Genomic DNA, 16626 nt, shown 5'->3' on the forward strand with positions numbered 1-16626 from the left:
AACAGTCTTCATGTAATCCCGACCCCTATCTCTCAATCAACGCTGTACGCAAGGATTTCCTCTCAACGTGAAGGCGGGGTTTTGTCCCAGTCAGTGAGGGGCAGGGAAGGGATGCTCTCAGTTCCTCCAGGCTGCTGCAGACTCAAAAGGCAGCTCAGCGGCCGGGAGGAAAAGTTAAAACAGGCGCCTCCGATGCATAGGCGCCATTTTTTCTAAAACATTGTTTAGGGGAGCTACTGCTCCCCCTGTGCGCCCCTAGTTACGCCACTGGTCCCATCCACAGGAAATTGCATCAGAGGAGGTAGGATGCAGTAGAGAGAAAACCCAGAGGGCTGGCTGAAAGCAGCCTGTCATGCTGCTGCTCCTGCCGTCGGTGTCCAACATAAACTTTACAGGACCGTGAGGGAGTGAGAAAGGTGATGGAGCACCACAGGGAAGGGAGACAGAGAAGGAGAGAGACTGAACCTGCAGGAGGAAGAAAAGGCTTAACCTGTAGACCAGGTGAGAGGTTGGGTATTTTGGCACCCTTAATCTCTGGTGCACTGAAACAGAGCCTCACCTGGTCCAATGGTTAAGCCGGCCCTGAGTGAGCGGTCCAGAAAATTCAAATGGGACAATTTTTCCAGTTGACTGCCAAAGTAAGCCAGATACATCTCATCTTCCATATTCTATTATAGTATAGCTTTAGATTCCCACAAGGGGGACTCCGGGGCTGTTTCCACTAATGTATACTCTAGCAGAATGGTTTAAGCAAAGGCTCTACTGACCCAGGAATGACATATCAGACAGTGCTTTGGTCCTTTTAAATATAATCACCCCAGATCACACCCTCCCTATCCAGTGGCGTAGCCACAGGTGGGCCTGGGTGAGCCAGGGCCTATCCACTTAGGGCTCAGGCCCACCCAACAGCAGCACATATTTAGTGCTAGCTAGTGGGGATCCCAAGCTCCACCAGCTGAAGACCTCCTCCTGATGGTGCTGAGAACACTGCTCTCCACTTCAGCAGTCTAAGCTTCCTAATCTGCTGATACTGGCCTCATCACATTGGGGGGGAGGGGAAGAACACTTGGTGCCCACCCACTTCTTGACTAGGCCCACCCAAAATCTGCTGTCTGGCTACACCCCTGTCCCTATCTCAGACAGCCTGAAAATCCTCAGCGTGACAATCGACCAAAACCTCACCCTAGAGAACCAAGTGAAAACTACAACAAAGAAAATGTTCCATTCAAAGTGGTAACTCAAATGTCTGAAACCATTCTTCCCGCGAGAAACATTCCGCAACCTGGTACAATCAGTGGTACTAAGCCACGTTGACTACTGCAACGGCATCTATGCAGGATGCAAAGAACAACTTATAAAGAAACTACAGACCGCCCAAAACACAGCAGCCAGGCTAATATTTGGAAAAACGCGCTATGGAAGTGCCAAACCCCTCCGAGAAAAACTGCATTGGCTCCCAATCAAAGAACGCTTCGCCTTCAAAATCTGCACCATGGTTCACAAAATTATCTATTGCGAAGCCCCAGGATATATGACAGAACTCATAGATCTGCCAACCAGAAACACAATCAAATCAACAAGAACATACCTAAATCTTCACTACCCAAACCGCAAAGGACTCAAATACAAATCAACTTATGGAAGCAGCTTCTCCTACATAAGCACACAACTGTGGAATGCATTACCAAAAGCCGTGAAAACAACATACGACCATCTAAACTTCAGGAAATCACTAAAAACGTATCTATTCAAAAAAGCACACCTTACTGACATAACCTAAAAAGCCTGAACCCTGCTACACAACTATCTAAAGCTACTAATCGGACTTATTATTATTATTAGCATTTGTATAGCGCTACCAGATGCACGCAGCGCTGAACACCTGACATAAAGAGAGACAGTCCCTGCTCAAAAGAGCTTACAATGTAAATTAACGCAATTCCTCGTCTCTACGATTCCTAAATGTGTCTGTAACACATGTATCTTATTCCATCATATTACCACTTTGTATTTGTTGTTTACCGGCTTGGCGTACACCTACGGTACTATGTAAGCCACATTGAGCCTGCAAGTAGGTGGGAAAATGTGGGATACAAATGTAATAAATAAATGAGAAAAGGACCCTGAATTACCTTTCACTTCTCCTGTTTAGCTGTTTATACCACAATCCCATGCAAATTGAACTTAATCTGTACTAAACTCTGTGCCCTTATCTCAAAGAGAATTCTTGCCTTCTAAAACATGAAGATGGAAAAAAGCAAAAAAGTCAAGTAATTTTCAAGAAGGTCATTTTCTCACATCCAGATTTTGTCAGTGCTTTTGAATACATTGTGCAACTAATAGCTGGTAAGAAACTAATGTGCACTGATACCCAAAGTAAAATGGGCTTTAGATGTGACACGCTTTAAAAAAGAATGCAATCAAACTGTCTTCAGCACATCAAATCTAAGTCATTATAATAACAAATCTGAAAAAATGTAGTCGAGCTTCGAAGATGAACTAATTTTGAGTTACACATCAGCAGGACATAACTAACTTGTTTTTAATGCCTCTGAAAATACTGCCACTTACACTGGAACACAACTTTCTTCATCTCCATTTTCCCCCTTTTTAAACTAGGATCTTCTAGCTCAGAATTCAAGCCTAGGTGACAAACACTCTCACCGGCCAGAAAGACCAAAGAGAACCTTTCTCAAGGATGTCAGCTGCTTGCTTCTTCATCTTTCCTCCCTCCAGGGTATTCAGCACAATACTGGCATCTTTAACTTCTCAGGGAGGGACATTTTCAAAAGCCACTTACTCAGGTAAATACTCATTTAAGTGGCCCTTTTACGAGCACCTAATGCACTTAAAGTGGCGGTACCATGGAACACGCTTAGGGTCCACCAGTAACTGCGTGCTAAAAATATTTTTATTTTTTTGTGGGGCATGTCAGGAGGTGAAGAGTGGATGTTCCTGCACTAATCAGTTAACACAGCTACATTAGCGCATGCTAACTGATTAGCACACGAATTGCGTATGAGCTTTTGCCACCTATAAAATGGGTGGCAATAAGTGATTATGTGGTAAATATTTTTGATGTCTGCACAATAAGGGCTTCTAAAATATAGATGTGTTAAAAAAAGCACTTAGCGCTATTCTAAAACCATATCTAAAATTAGGCGCGGTTTCTTGAATAACGCATAAGGCAGGGGGACACACCTACATTTAGGTGCAGCCATTTACACCACTGAAAACCTGGTGTAAATATCTGCGCCTCAATGTAGGTGCCTTCTTCCAAATACTATAACCACACATGTAAATATGAGGAATGCCCTGACACGCCCACACTCCTCCCATGGCCACACCCCTTTAAAGCTACACACCTTGGGATTTTCGCTCACCTCTTTTTAGAATGCACCTAACAAGGAGCACACGTAACTTCCAATTATTGCCAATTAGTGCTGATAATTGGTTATCAGCCAATTATCATCACTGATTGGCTCATTATTCAAGTTGCGCTCATAAATTGGACACATGCCCAATTTAATTTCTATGCCTTATATAGAATCCAAGGGTAACTGACAACATAGCCATCAAGACAAAAAATACAAAAATTCCATTTTTACAGCTGAGGTAAAAATGGCCTTAGCACACAGGAAAGACCTGAGGAAGGGCACACTAAGGTCTCTTTTTATCACAACTTAGTGAAAGGACCTCTTAGTCAGGAAAATCGGCTCTCTAAAAATGGCTCCTTTACCTGCCTAAAAGTACACAGAAGGGAGTCTACAACATGCATATTTTTAGATGGATAAGATGTGTGCAGTCCTGGGGGTGGTTTTAGGACAAAGTACATGTAGGTTTGTTTGTTTATTTATTTATTTATTACATTTGTATCCCACATTATCCCACCTATTTGCAGGCTCAATGTGGCTTACAGAGACTAGCTATGGCATAGCCATTCCAGGTTAACTAATACAATTAGTGATGCAACAAGATAAAGGATGAGAGAAAATGTACAGGCCGATAGTTGTAGAAAGATGACTTTTAGAGCTGGAGTGGGTTAGTTATTTGTGGTGTAGTTAAGCTATGGGTTTTCTTTATAGGCCTTGTTGAAGAGATACGTTTTCAGAGATTTACGGAAGTTATTCGTTTCGCCGATTGTTTTCAAATCAGTTGGCAGTGCATTCCACATCTGCTTGCTCATGTAAGAGAAGGTGGTTGCATGTATTAGCTTGTATTTTAGTCCTTTACAACTGGGGAAGTGAAGATTAAGACATTTGCGGGATGATCTTTTGGCATTTCTGGGAGGCAGGTCCACAAGGTCTAGCATGTAGATCGGGAAGTCTCCATGGATGATTTTGTGTACAATCGTGCAGATCTTGAACGCGATATGTTCTTTAAGTGGGAGCCAGTGAAGTTTCTCTCTTAGGGGTTTTGTACTTTCATATTTTGTTTTCCAAATGTAAGTCTGGTAGCGGTGTTCTGTGCTGTTTGGAGTTTCTTAATATTCTGTTCTTTGCAGCCGGCATACAGTGCGTTGCAATAGTCCAGGTGACTTAATACCATTAACTGTACCAGGTTACGGAAGATGGATCTCAGGAAAAAAAGGTTGTACTCTTTTGAGTTTCCACATGGTGTGGAACATCCTTTTCGTTGTGTTCTTCACGTGGGTTTCGAGTGTGAGGTTTCGATCTATGGTAACTCCAAGAATTTTCAGAGTATTTGAGACGGGGAGAGAGAAGTTTGGTGTGGTTATGGTGGTGAAGTTGCTTGTGTTATGTTGTGAGGTGAGTACGAGACATTGTGTTTTTTCTGCATTGAGTTTTAATTGGAACGCATCTGCCCAGGAATGCATGATTTGGAGGCTTTGGTTGATCTTGTTGGTGATTTCATTTAGATCATGTTTAAACGGGATATAAATTGTGACATCATCTGTATATATGTAGGGGTTGAGGTTTTGATTGGCTAGTAGCTTGGCTAACGCTATCATCATTAGGTTGAAGAGGGTTGGTGAGAGGGGGGATCCTTGGGGGACTCCGCATTCAGGTGTCCATGGGGCTGATATATCCATGTTCGTTGTCACTTGGTATGATCTAGTGGTCAGGAATCCTTTGAACCAGTTAAGAACTTTGCCTCCAACTCCAAAGTATTCTAGTAGGTGTAGTAGTATTCCATGATTGACCATGTCGAAAGCACTGGACATGTCGAATTGTAGGAGGAGTATGTTGTTGCCAGTTGCAATTGCTTGTTTAAATGAGTTCATTACAGAGACTAGTACGGTTACATTTTTAAATCTGGTGGAGCAAGTTTCAGTGGCAATATTTAAATAGTCTTTCTGAAAATCATTAATGACTGCCCCAGCTAGCAGCACATCTTAAAAATAAGACATTTATGCAGTCAGTGCTCAATGCTGACCCTGTTAGTGCTTTTGTATAACAATCAGATTGTTAATCATTCTGTAAAGAAGTGATAAAGGTGAGCTCAGAAGCCAAATAACTATGATCCAGGGAACATACCGACCAGTGCTACACTGTTTTGCCAGCTTTTGCTTTCCCTATATATTCTCTTTGCATTGCTGGAAGGGTTCAACATCCTGCCTACATCCTTCAGTCTTATGTGCAGTCACAAAAGGTTGCCCACCAAGTAAAAAAACATGAAGAGAACGCCCATCAAGTAAATGCTAGGGAACTGGTAGATGTGTTTTCAAACACCACACTCCATTCGCAGGAATCCACTTCAAGTAGCTCTCTAAAAAGTCTATTAAAATAACAATATTAGAAACGTACCTCGAGATTACTCTGTGGAAATCATCGAGTTCAAAACAACCTCTTTGTCAATTAAAATGCACAGTGCCTATTTATACCAAAAGGATCTGGGAGACTAAGGCCTCTCTCCTGTGTAATACTGTGGAAATTAAGCCTTATGAGCTCACATAACCAGCTGTCTGGATTGTTGGAATACTGCAAAAAGTCAAAACTGAGTCTCAGATTTCACATCTCCCATCCCACCACACCATGCTTTTGGACAAGATGACATCAAACAATATAGTCACATTAATATTTCACAATTCCAATTTATTTTCATAAGATGTTCATTGTAGTCTTTGTTTTAAAGAAAAGTTTAGGCAATTAGAAAGCAGCTGGAATGGTTACTAGGCAATCATTATACCTTGGAGGATTTATCAGACAAGCATGTCGGAAAGCCAGCTGCACAGAGCCAGTGCAAAGGTAGGGAACACCTAGGCCTTACTCCCAACCTTCATTAACTTTCATGCCCTCTAGCCTGCAGTTCTTCCCCCAAGACTGATAAGTAAACCAACCATCATGATTATCACACAAACATCTTATACAAATGTAGGTTAAAATATGTGCTGATCAGGGCTGTACTGAGGGCAGTGGGGTGGCACAGGGTGAAAGGGAGGTGGGACACCAAAATTGCTCCGCATCCATTGTCTCCTCTGCCTGCCCATGGTGCAGTAGGCAGGGTGGGGGCACCAGGGGGCGTGTTACACAGGGCACAATTCTGACTTAGTACGGTGCTGTTGCTGATGGTTCTTTGAGTTTGTGTGGCTGTCAGGACCAAATTGTTATGCTTTATTGCTGCTGCTCCTTAATGCTTCCAAGAAGCTGATGCCCTAAGCAACTACCTAGTCTTGCCTAATGGGGAACTAGCAATGCAGCTACAACATCTTTCATAGAGTCATGGAAAGATTCAATTTCCGCCCCCCCCCCCCCCCCCCCCTTATCTACCAGTTTCCAGGTTCCAAGGACCCATGATAATAAAAATCAGTATTTAACTAAGTTATATTAGATAGCTAAGTAACATGAGATTGGAACTGAGGCGTCCAGGTCAGGACATGTCCATTTCCAGTGGTAGTTTACAGAAGGCTCTACAAATATACAAACAGAAAAAATGAGTGACATGAATGAGGCAGCTTCCGCATGGAAGTGGTGATTTTACAACTTCTAATACAATCAAGCAGTACAAAAAGTAATCCAATTACAAAAATGCAAAGCACACAGTGGAAGAGTCAAATTAATAAATGTTGAACATACATGTTTAATACATAGGGTGACTGACTATATACCCATTCTGCACCTTGTCTAGCTTGCTTACACTGTAACTTAGACCAGTTCTTTATATCTTGATTAACTGTACTAAGAACTTGCCTTTAGTTTGGCCACCCATTTATTTATCCCAACTGACTCTGTACTACCCATCTTGTCCCCATGTATCTCTCTCTATTTGGCCCCTCGGCTATATGGTAAGCTGTATTGTAGAAAAGCATTAGTATCATAGCAGTGTTATTTGAATGTTCTAATTGTGTGCTTAATTTGCTGTTTTCAAGTTTTCCTCTTTCATTTGTATTTATGTTTATACTTGTACATTTTACTATTGTTATGCTGTCAACAAAATTGTAAATTTGATGTTAAACTGGACCTACTGTACACCGCCTTGGGTGAATCTTCTTATAAAGGCAGTTAATAAATCCCAATAAATAAAATAAATAATTATATATTATAGTATGACGGAGAAATGGGTGAATCTCTTTATGAAGATGGTTAATAAATATAGTATGAGGGAGAAAAAGACCTTGATGGGAGTATGTTGTCAATTCTACTTACCTTACCAGGTCAGTTCTAATTCATTGCTCTATTAAAAACTCCCACATTTTTTAATATACAGTGCAATCCACTTAAGTGCAAGGGTCTGGGACCAAAGAAATGCATGCAATTAACCAGAGCATGCACTTAACTGTTGTGACCCAAAGAAGCTTGACATCTGATAAACATATGCACAGTACTGTTTATTATTATACATACAGTATACAGCAGGGGCGTATCTGCGTGGGGCCACAGGGGCCTGGGCCCCCGCAGATTTCGCCCTGGCCCCCCTACCGCCGTCAACCCTCCCCTCCGTTGCTTACTTTTGCTGGCGGGGGACCCGTAACGTGCTGCGACGTCAGACTCCGAAACTGGATTTCAGCTTTGCACAACAGCAGCAAACGTCGCCGGCCACGCGGAGGACGAAGATAGAAGAAAGTTAAAGAAGATCTCGGGTCAGCTGGCGGGGGTTGGAGTCCCCCGCCAGCTGAAGAAATATTTTTAAATGTAGGACTCGGAGGAGGAAGCGGATCTCGGCTGGCGGGGGTTGGGGTCCCCCGCCAGCAAAAGTAAGCGACGGCGGGGAGGGAGGGTTGGCAGCGGGAAGGGAGGGGGGTGTCCGGCAATGGCGGGGATGGGGGGGCGGCGGGGGGGGGCTAAAATGTGCCCCCTCCCTCTGGCTCTGCCCCCCCTACCGCCGGAGTCCAGATACGCCCCTGGTATACAGTGTCCGTTAACTGATGTTAGGCTTACTTGAAGTAAGCAGTTATAGTCCTCTGTACACTATTGGGTCTGTGAGTTCCATAGACTACGTCTGCCAGACGGTAAAAACTGTCATAGCACTGACATCCAGTGGCCTCCAGATAGGCCCACACGGTGTTGAGACTCTCCAGCGCTCTTGCAAAAGTGACAGGAGGAGGTTGTTGAATTTTGTCAGCATGTGCCTCGCTGTTCATTTCATCATCTGTTTCATCATCAGTCGTTGTTGCCTGCGTGTAGGCGCATATCTCGACATCCGTGCTGTCGTCAGCTGTTAGTAAATCATAATCAACAGCTACGTAGTGATGAAACTCCTCTTCAGTAACACCGGCTGAGATGTCAATAACCTCTTCATCTGATGCATTTGGAACAGCTGCATCTCTTTCGTCCCCCTCCAAATCCCTAGCAAAGCTTGCCCGCTTGTAGCACTTCACAATGGTTGCCTGTGTAACATGATTCCAGGCTTCTTTCTGCATATGTAGGGAATCCAACAGTGATAGATTACGAGCCAGTTCAACAGCACGTTTATCCTTGCCAGTCTGGTCATCCATAACGCTCATCAGACGACGTAGCACAAGAGCCCGATAATGTTGTTTGAAATTGGTTATTATGCTCTGATCCATAGTTTGGATCAGAGAGGTAGTGTTTGGAGGCAGTAAGACCACCTTGACGTTAGACAGCCTGACATCATCACTGTGTACAGCACAATTATCACAAAACAACAAAATCTGACACTTTTGTGCCCGCATTCTAGTGTCTAACTTCTTTAGCCATTGCTTCCAAATTTCCCCCGTCATCCATGAATTTGCATTAGCCTCGTATGACACAGGAAGTCACTTAACTTTCTTGAAGCAACGGGGCTGTTTGCTCCTTCCAGTGACGAGGGGTTCCAACTTCTCACTCCCATCCATATTGCATCAAAGGAGGATCGTCAGTCGGTCCTTCAACGTTTTACCTCCAGTAGTTTCGGCATGTTTGAATGCAAGTGTTCCATCAGGAATCGCTCGCCAGTAGAGACCGTTTTCCTCAGCATTGAAAATGTCACGAGGTGCAAACTCGTTCAAGATGGTAGGAAGAACTGAAACAACCCAATTTTCAGCACCAAAGTCATCAGCATCTTGTTTCTCACCATGCTGTTTCTTGAATTTTATGTTGTTCCTCTCCTTCCATCTTTCCAACCATCTAACAGTGGCTTTGAATTCAGTTAGTCCAAGACTTTCAGCTAGCTGGTTAGCTTTCTCCATAAGCAGTGGACCACTGACAGGAAGCTGTCTGCTCCTGACTCGAGAAAACCACTGAAGAGGAGCATCTTCTACCTCCTCAGCTTTTCCCGCCCTTTTATGTTTCCTGTGTGGATTTGTATTGTTTTGCCAGTTTTCCAGAAGCTGATTTTCTGCTTCAAGACACGTGAAATTTGACTGGGATTGACACCATATTCTTTAGCAATAGATGCTTGACTTTGTTTGTTTTCTAATTTTTTCAGAACTTCTATTCATTCAGTCAGTGTTAAAGTCTTACAGTTCCGCCGCGAAGATGACGACGACTCCAGTGTACACTCTAACAACATTCTTTCACTTAATCTGCCTGTGGCAGTTAAAGGGGCGGTAAATTTGAAATCTCGTTGGTTGTCATGCGCCAATCGGCTTCCATATTTCGTGCGTGCGCTTATGCGGAGTCTTTTCTGCAGAGGAGCGGTCTTAAACCATGCATATAAGCAAATCTTGTACTTATCAGTGGTGCGCTAAACCGAAGTTCGTCCCCATAGAAATTGATGGCGCCAAAAACGGGACCGAAGTACGGCATGCAGTTAAACAGAGCATGCGCTTATCCGACGTGCACTTAAATGGAGTGATATGAAATGTACATTATATTATTTTTGTTCAATAAAATCTCATTAATCCAGTCCATAATTTGGAAAACAAAAAATTCCTAATGGAAAATTACAGCCATTTAGGACTAGATTCTATATATCATGCCTAAAAATCAACACCTAAATTTCCACACAGTTTAGATGCAGGCAGTTATGCCAAATAAAACTTGATGTAAATGCCGACACCGAAATAAGGGACAGACCTGGTGTATTCAAGAACAACACAATTAGATTTTAGAAATGCTCATGACCTGCCCATTCCACATCCATGATCACGCCCCCTTTTCAACTATACGACTTTACATGGATCACATTACAGAATACGCTTAGACAGTTATGCATGTATATTCTAATTAATGCCAATTAGTGTCAATTGCTTCTTAATTGTCAATTATCGGTGCTGATTGGCTTGTTAACTAAGTTGCGCGTTCATATCCAGAATATGACCAGATTTGTGCATGCAACTTAAGTCACGCTACATAGAATCTGGGGGGTAATGCCACTAGGATCACATACAGTGGGGGAAATAAGTATTTGATCCCTTGCTGATTTTGTAAGTTTGCCCACTGACAAAGACATGAGCAGCCCATAATTGAAGGGTAGGTTATTGGTAACAGTGAGAGATAGCACATCACAAATTAAATCCGGAAAATCACATTGTGGAAAGTATATGAATTTATTTGCATTCTGCAGAGGGAAATAAGTATTTAATCCCTCTGGCAAACAAGACCTAATACTTGGTGGCAAAACCCTTGTTGGCAAGCACAGCGGTCAGACGTCTTCTGTAGTTGATGATGAGGTTTGCACACATGTCAGGAGGAATTTTGGTTCCACTCCTCTTTGCAGATCATCTCTAAATCATTAAGAGTTCTGGGCTGTCGCTTGGCAACTCGCAGCTTCAGCTCCCTCCATAAGTTTTCAATGGGATTAAGGTCTGGTGACTGGCTAGGCCACTCCATGACCCTAATGTGCTTCTTCCTGAGCCACTCCTTTGTTGCCTTGGCTGTATGTTTTGGGTCATTGTCGTGCTGGAAGACCCAGCCACGACCCATTTTTAAGGCCCTGGCGGAGGGAAGGAGGTTGTCACTCAGAATTGTACGGTACATGGCCCATCCATTCTCCCATTGATGCGGTGAAGTAGTCCTGTGCCCTTAGCAGAGAAACACCCCCAAAACATAACATTTCCACCTCCATGCTTGACAGTGGGGACGGTGTTCTTTGGGTCATAGGCAGCATTTCTCTTCCTCCAAACACGGCGAGTTGAGTTCATGCCAAAGAGCTCAATTTTTGTCTCATCTGACCACAGCACCTTCTCCCAATCACTCTCGGCATCATCCAGGTGTTCACTGGCAAACTTCAGACGGGCCGTCACATGTGCCTTCCGGAGCAGGGGGACCTTGCGGGCACTGCAGGATTGCAATCCGTTATGTCGTAATGTGTTACCAATGGTTTTCGTGGTGACAGTGGTCCCAGCTGCCTTGAGATCATTGACAAGTTCCCTCCTTGTAGTTGTAGGCTGATTTCTAACCTTCCTCATGATCAAGGATACCCCACGAGGTGAGATTTTGCGTGAAGCCCCAGATCTTTGTCGATTGACAGTCATTTTGTACTTCTTCCATTTTCTTACTATGGCACCAACAGTTGTCTCCTTCTCGCCCAGCGTCTTACTGATGGTTTTGTAGCCCATTCCAGCCTTGTGCAGGTGTATGATCTTGTCCCTGACATCCTTAGACAGCTCCTTGCTCTTGGCCATTTTGTAGAGGTTAGAGTCTGACTGATTCACTGAGTCTGTGGACAGGTGTCTTTCATACAGGTGACCATTGCCGACAGCTGTCTGTCATGCAGGTAACGAGTTGATTTGGAGCATCTACCTGGTCTGTAGGGGCCAGATCTCTTACTGGTTGGTGGGGGATCAAATACTTATTTCCCTCTGCAGAATGCAAATAAATTCATATACTTTCCACAATGTGATTTTCCGGATTTAATTTGTGATGTGCTATCTCTCACTGTTACCAATAACCTACCCTTCAATTATGGGCTGCTCATGTCTTTGTCAGTGGGCAAACTTACAAAATCAGCAAGGGATCAAATACTTATTTCCCCCACTGTACATGTATTTATTTTGTTTGTTGTTTGTATGGTTATAGATTTGTTGACTTCTGAGCAGGCACCCCCACGCCAAAATGCAGAGCTTAATAAAATTGCTTTTTACCCTTGAGTTGGAATTTTATTGGTCTTCCCCTATGGCTTTGTTCCCATGCCATTATGCAATCTGGCTGTTATGGAACATGGCTTCCCTACAAGCAACTTATGCACTTTGCTAATGAATCCAGCTGTTGCATGAACTCTGTCCATGATTTTCTGTTGCCATTGTGTAAAATATTTCTAACATTTCTACGGTACAAAAGACTACTGCTCCCTCTTCCTTTCACAATTTGTTGGAAAATAACAGCTCTTAGAAGACTTTCACCCCCAGACTTCATTTTCCTTCCAGTCTGTATATCTTTCTCTCAGAAGAATCCAACACCTTCTCACCTTCTCTCTAGGAAACATCTCACTGAAGCTCTCGCTTTCTAAGTAGGCTCAGAACACATCTTTCTCTCACAGATCAGGCTCCAGCTATATTCACTGAGCTTCTGTACTGGTGTCTACACCCCTGTCTTCCAAGAGGAGCTATTGCTTCTGTCTTGGTTTTTTTTTTTTTTTTTTATTTGGGGGGGGGGTGGCCAGCTGTGCATTTGGTTCCTCTTTTTGCCTTGTTTCCTGATGCCTCAGGATTCCAGCTTCTTGTCAAGCTCTTTGCTTTCCGTAATTCTTGTTTGCCCTTTTGTGCTGGATGCACTTCTTGGACATACAGTGACATTAAAAACTTACCTTGAGCAATTCTAGTTTGCCTCTTGATCTTGTCCACTATTCAAGTTGTTGAAGTTCCTGTCTAGTAGATGCGGACACCCTGGCTAAGGCTCTGACAGCACAATTAAAGGTCCTGATAGTTTGACTCATGTCACCTAAAGCTCATATAAGGATTCAGCTAAATTTGAGTTCTTGCACCAGCTTAAGCACAGCTGTGGTTACTCAGTTCCTGAAGAGAGACTTTTTGGCCAGTCCTGGTTTTAAACTTATAGCCCAAAGCAGTGTGGGATGTGTAGTTTCTGATTCTATTCATTGAAATCAGTGCTGCAAGTCCTCCAATGAATCAGGATGAGTTTTTCAGAACCCAGGTCTGTGTATATATTTCACAATATTTATTTATTTAATTTATTTTTAGCATCCACATCATGCAGATTTCAAAACAACATTTAGGTCTCTCTGTGTACAGCTAGGCCTATATTTTTTTATAAAAGGCTTTCCAAGGGCTGAACATTTTACAAATATGCATAGTGCCCACCGAAGATGTATTTAGAAATGGTACCATATCCAAACAGAAAGGACCATTTTAGAAATATATAAATTTCAAAAGAGAAACATCAGTAGAAGATAATGGACAACACTACTGTACTGATTTTTGTATAAGAAGCCAAGCACTTGGACATGCTTATAAGAGGAATGTACAGACTGAATTTTGATCAATTAAATCTGTGTGCACAGTTTTTTGTTACATTTGTACCCCGTGCTTTCCCACTCATGGCAGGCTCAATGCAGCTTACATGGGGCAATAGAGGGTTAAGGGACTTGCCTGTGCCTGAAGTGGGAATCGAACTCAGTTCCTCAGGACCAAAGTCCACCACCCTAACCACTAGGGCCACTCCTCCGCAGTATTTAAGGACCTCTGATATAGGCATCAACTTAAACACAGCTGTGTCAGGTTATTATAATAAAGATTCATCAGTCACTTAGGCTCCTGTGGTATTTTCTTCCACTCCTTAGGCCATCTTCGCTCCTCCTGGCTGTAACCAGATGGGTATATACTTCCACTATATTATGGCTTGGTATGATCCAGGACCATATAGGGCTAGTGAGGGGCCTGCAAGGACATAGTCAAAAATCAGTGAGGCCAATGTTCAGCCGTTAACGGGCCAGCAATTTTTTTAAATGCTGGAAGCTGCTGGCTGAATTAGACCAGGATATTTAGTTCCAGCCCCTATCCGGGTACAAGCACTGATTATCTGGTTCTGGAGTGGCTGTCGGACTTACCTGGGTACCCCAATAGGTTCCTGGTTAAATTAGTGCAGTCTTTTGCTGTTCCAAGTTAACTGCCTAAAAAGGGCCTGTTGGTAGTTGCCCACTAGGAAGAGAGGAGTTTGTAATTTTAGTGGCCCCTTCTATGAGGTCCTGTTTGCACTGTCTTTGATGGGCAGGAATCAAGCAATTGCTAGACAGTTTTAGGGATTTTGCTATAAAAATATTGTGGTTGCCATGTTAGTCCTCTTTAAAGGTAATCACTAGAAATAAAACAAAGCAAAAAAAAAAGAAGATAGGATGATACATCTTTTTATTGACCTAACAATACATTTTTAAACAGCTTTTAAAGAGAATGCCTTTTTCTTCAGGTCAGAATTTTGCTAGCAAGTTATTCCACTTAATAATGAACTGGCCCTTCGATTTTCATCCGGCAGGCAGGCTTTAACCGCATTGTTTGCTGCTGGCGCTGAACCCATAATTGCTTGTTAAAAAGCCAATTATTGGGCACTAATTGGCTTGTTATCAATTAAATTGCATGCACACCCAAAATTTGCGTGCTCAGTTTTTGGCAACTTTTATAGAATTAGGGGGATAAGAAGCAGCACTGAATATATATGCTCTAATTCAGTTTGTGAGAAAACAATATGGCAAATATTCCACCAAATCGAATAAGGAGGATAAAAGCAAAGGCAGACGTAAAAAGAAGATAACAGTCCTTATTTAAAATCCAAAGACCCCAGAGATTTACCCATCTGAGCCAGACATGGCTATGTTTCACCATGAAAGTGGCTGCATCAGGGGCTACATTACCAGTTCGTGGAAAATTACAAACTTCACCACATCTGGTCCAACTGACAACAAGATTAAAAGCAATGCTCCTTCTTCTGGCATAGCCGTTTCAAGGCAAAACATGGCCGTGTTGGGTACAGATGTGTAAATCTCTGGAAGCCTTTTGCTTTTATCTAATTCAGTCTGTGTCAGGCAGCGTTTAAAACAATGCTGTCCAGTGTGAGCTGAACATCGACTGTTACACAAATACTGACAATAAGCTCAGGCTTCCTAGGGGTGTACCGTCAAAATATTTTCATTTTCTGTAACTTCCCTTATGTGAATTCTTCTTTTGTTACTTTTTTCTGTATTTGAGGCAACATTGTAATGATTGTGTACTCTTCAACAGGAGTGCACACTATTCCCTGATAGTACACACTTTGGGCCAAATTCTATAAATGGCACCTTTAAAATTGGCACTGAAAAAACACACGGTTAGTGTGATTTATAAACTACACGTAAAGTTAGGCGTAGTTTAAAAAATATGCCTATGTGGCGTTCTTGTGACTAAAATTTAGGTGCACCCATTTAAGCCACCTAAAACCAGGACCAATTATTGGCGCTGATTGGATTGTTAATCAATTAAGTTGTGCATACAATTTGCACTCACAAATTAATGCACCATATATAGAATTTGGGAATCTGCAAATAGCGCACCATATTTACACAGAAAAAAAACTGAGATTTTTTTGGGGGGCGGGGGGAGCTTCCTGTCTTTTCAGACAAAAAAATGACATGAAAGGACATGAGAAATATCGTTGACATTTTCCATATCATTTCAAATGAATGCAGATCCCTAATGCTTATCTCAAAAAAGACCGACATCCCCATAATGCCATAATATTGCTGTAAATTCAGTAGTCAATCCTGCAAATGTTGCTGTATTAAGCCTTTGTTTGACTGTTAACCTGTCCTTTCATCTTAAATAATCTTAGACTAACAAGGTCGAGCTAACAGCAAACATGATGCATTCCTTTCAAAGGTTTCACAGCTTTCACTAATGAGATTTCATTACTTCAGTTTATGCATTTGTAAACAATGGAGTGTCTGGTGGGAACAGGATCTCCCTGTGATGTGCGAGTGGTGGCTGCATATTCATAATGTATTTCACTCATCAGAAGTGACAATCTGGCATGACTAATGAATTATTTTCTATAGCCTTACAGTTGCTTTCCTAACACTGTGCTGCAGTTTATGAAACAACACATTGGGGTTTTGTAATTCTGCTGTACAAGTCACACACAGTCATTTTTTATGTTGTTACATTTTACTTCCAAAAGGTGCACAGAGCTGCCTCAAGGCACTGGTTCAGGGTGCCAAAACTCAAAGGCATCAAAACCTGCCTCACCAGATCAGCGTTCACAGAGGTGGCAGAGTGTTTTGCTCTCTTCTCTGCACAACCACCCAGACCTTCTGCATAACCATGAGAACAGGTACTTTTTGTTCTTATGTTTAAACCTG

The sequence above is a fragment of the Microcaecilia unicolor genome, chromosome 4 (genome assembly GCF_901765095.1).
Source record: "Microcaecilia unicolor chromosome 4, aMicUni1.1, whole genome shotgun sequence".
Taxonomy (NCBI): domain Eukaryota; kingdom Metazoa; phylum Chordata; class Amphibia; order Gymnophiona; family Siphonopidae; genus Microcaecilia; species Microcaecilia unicolor.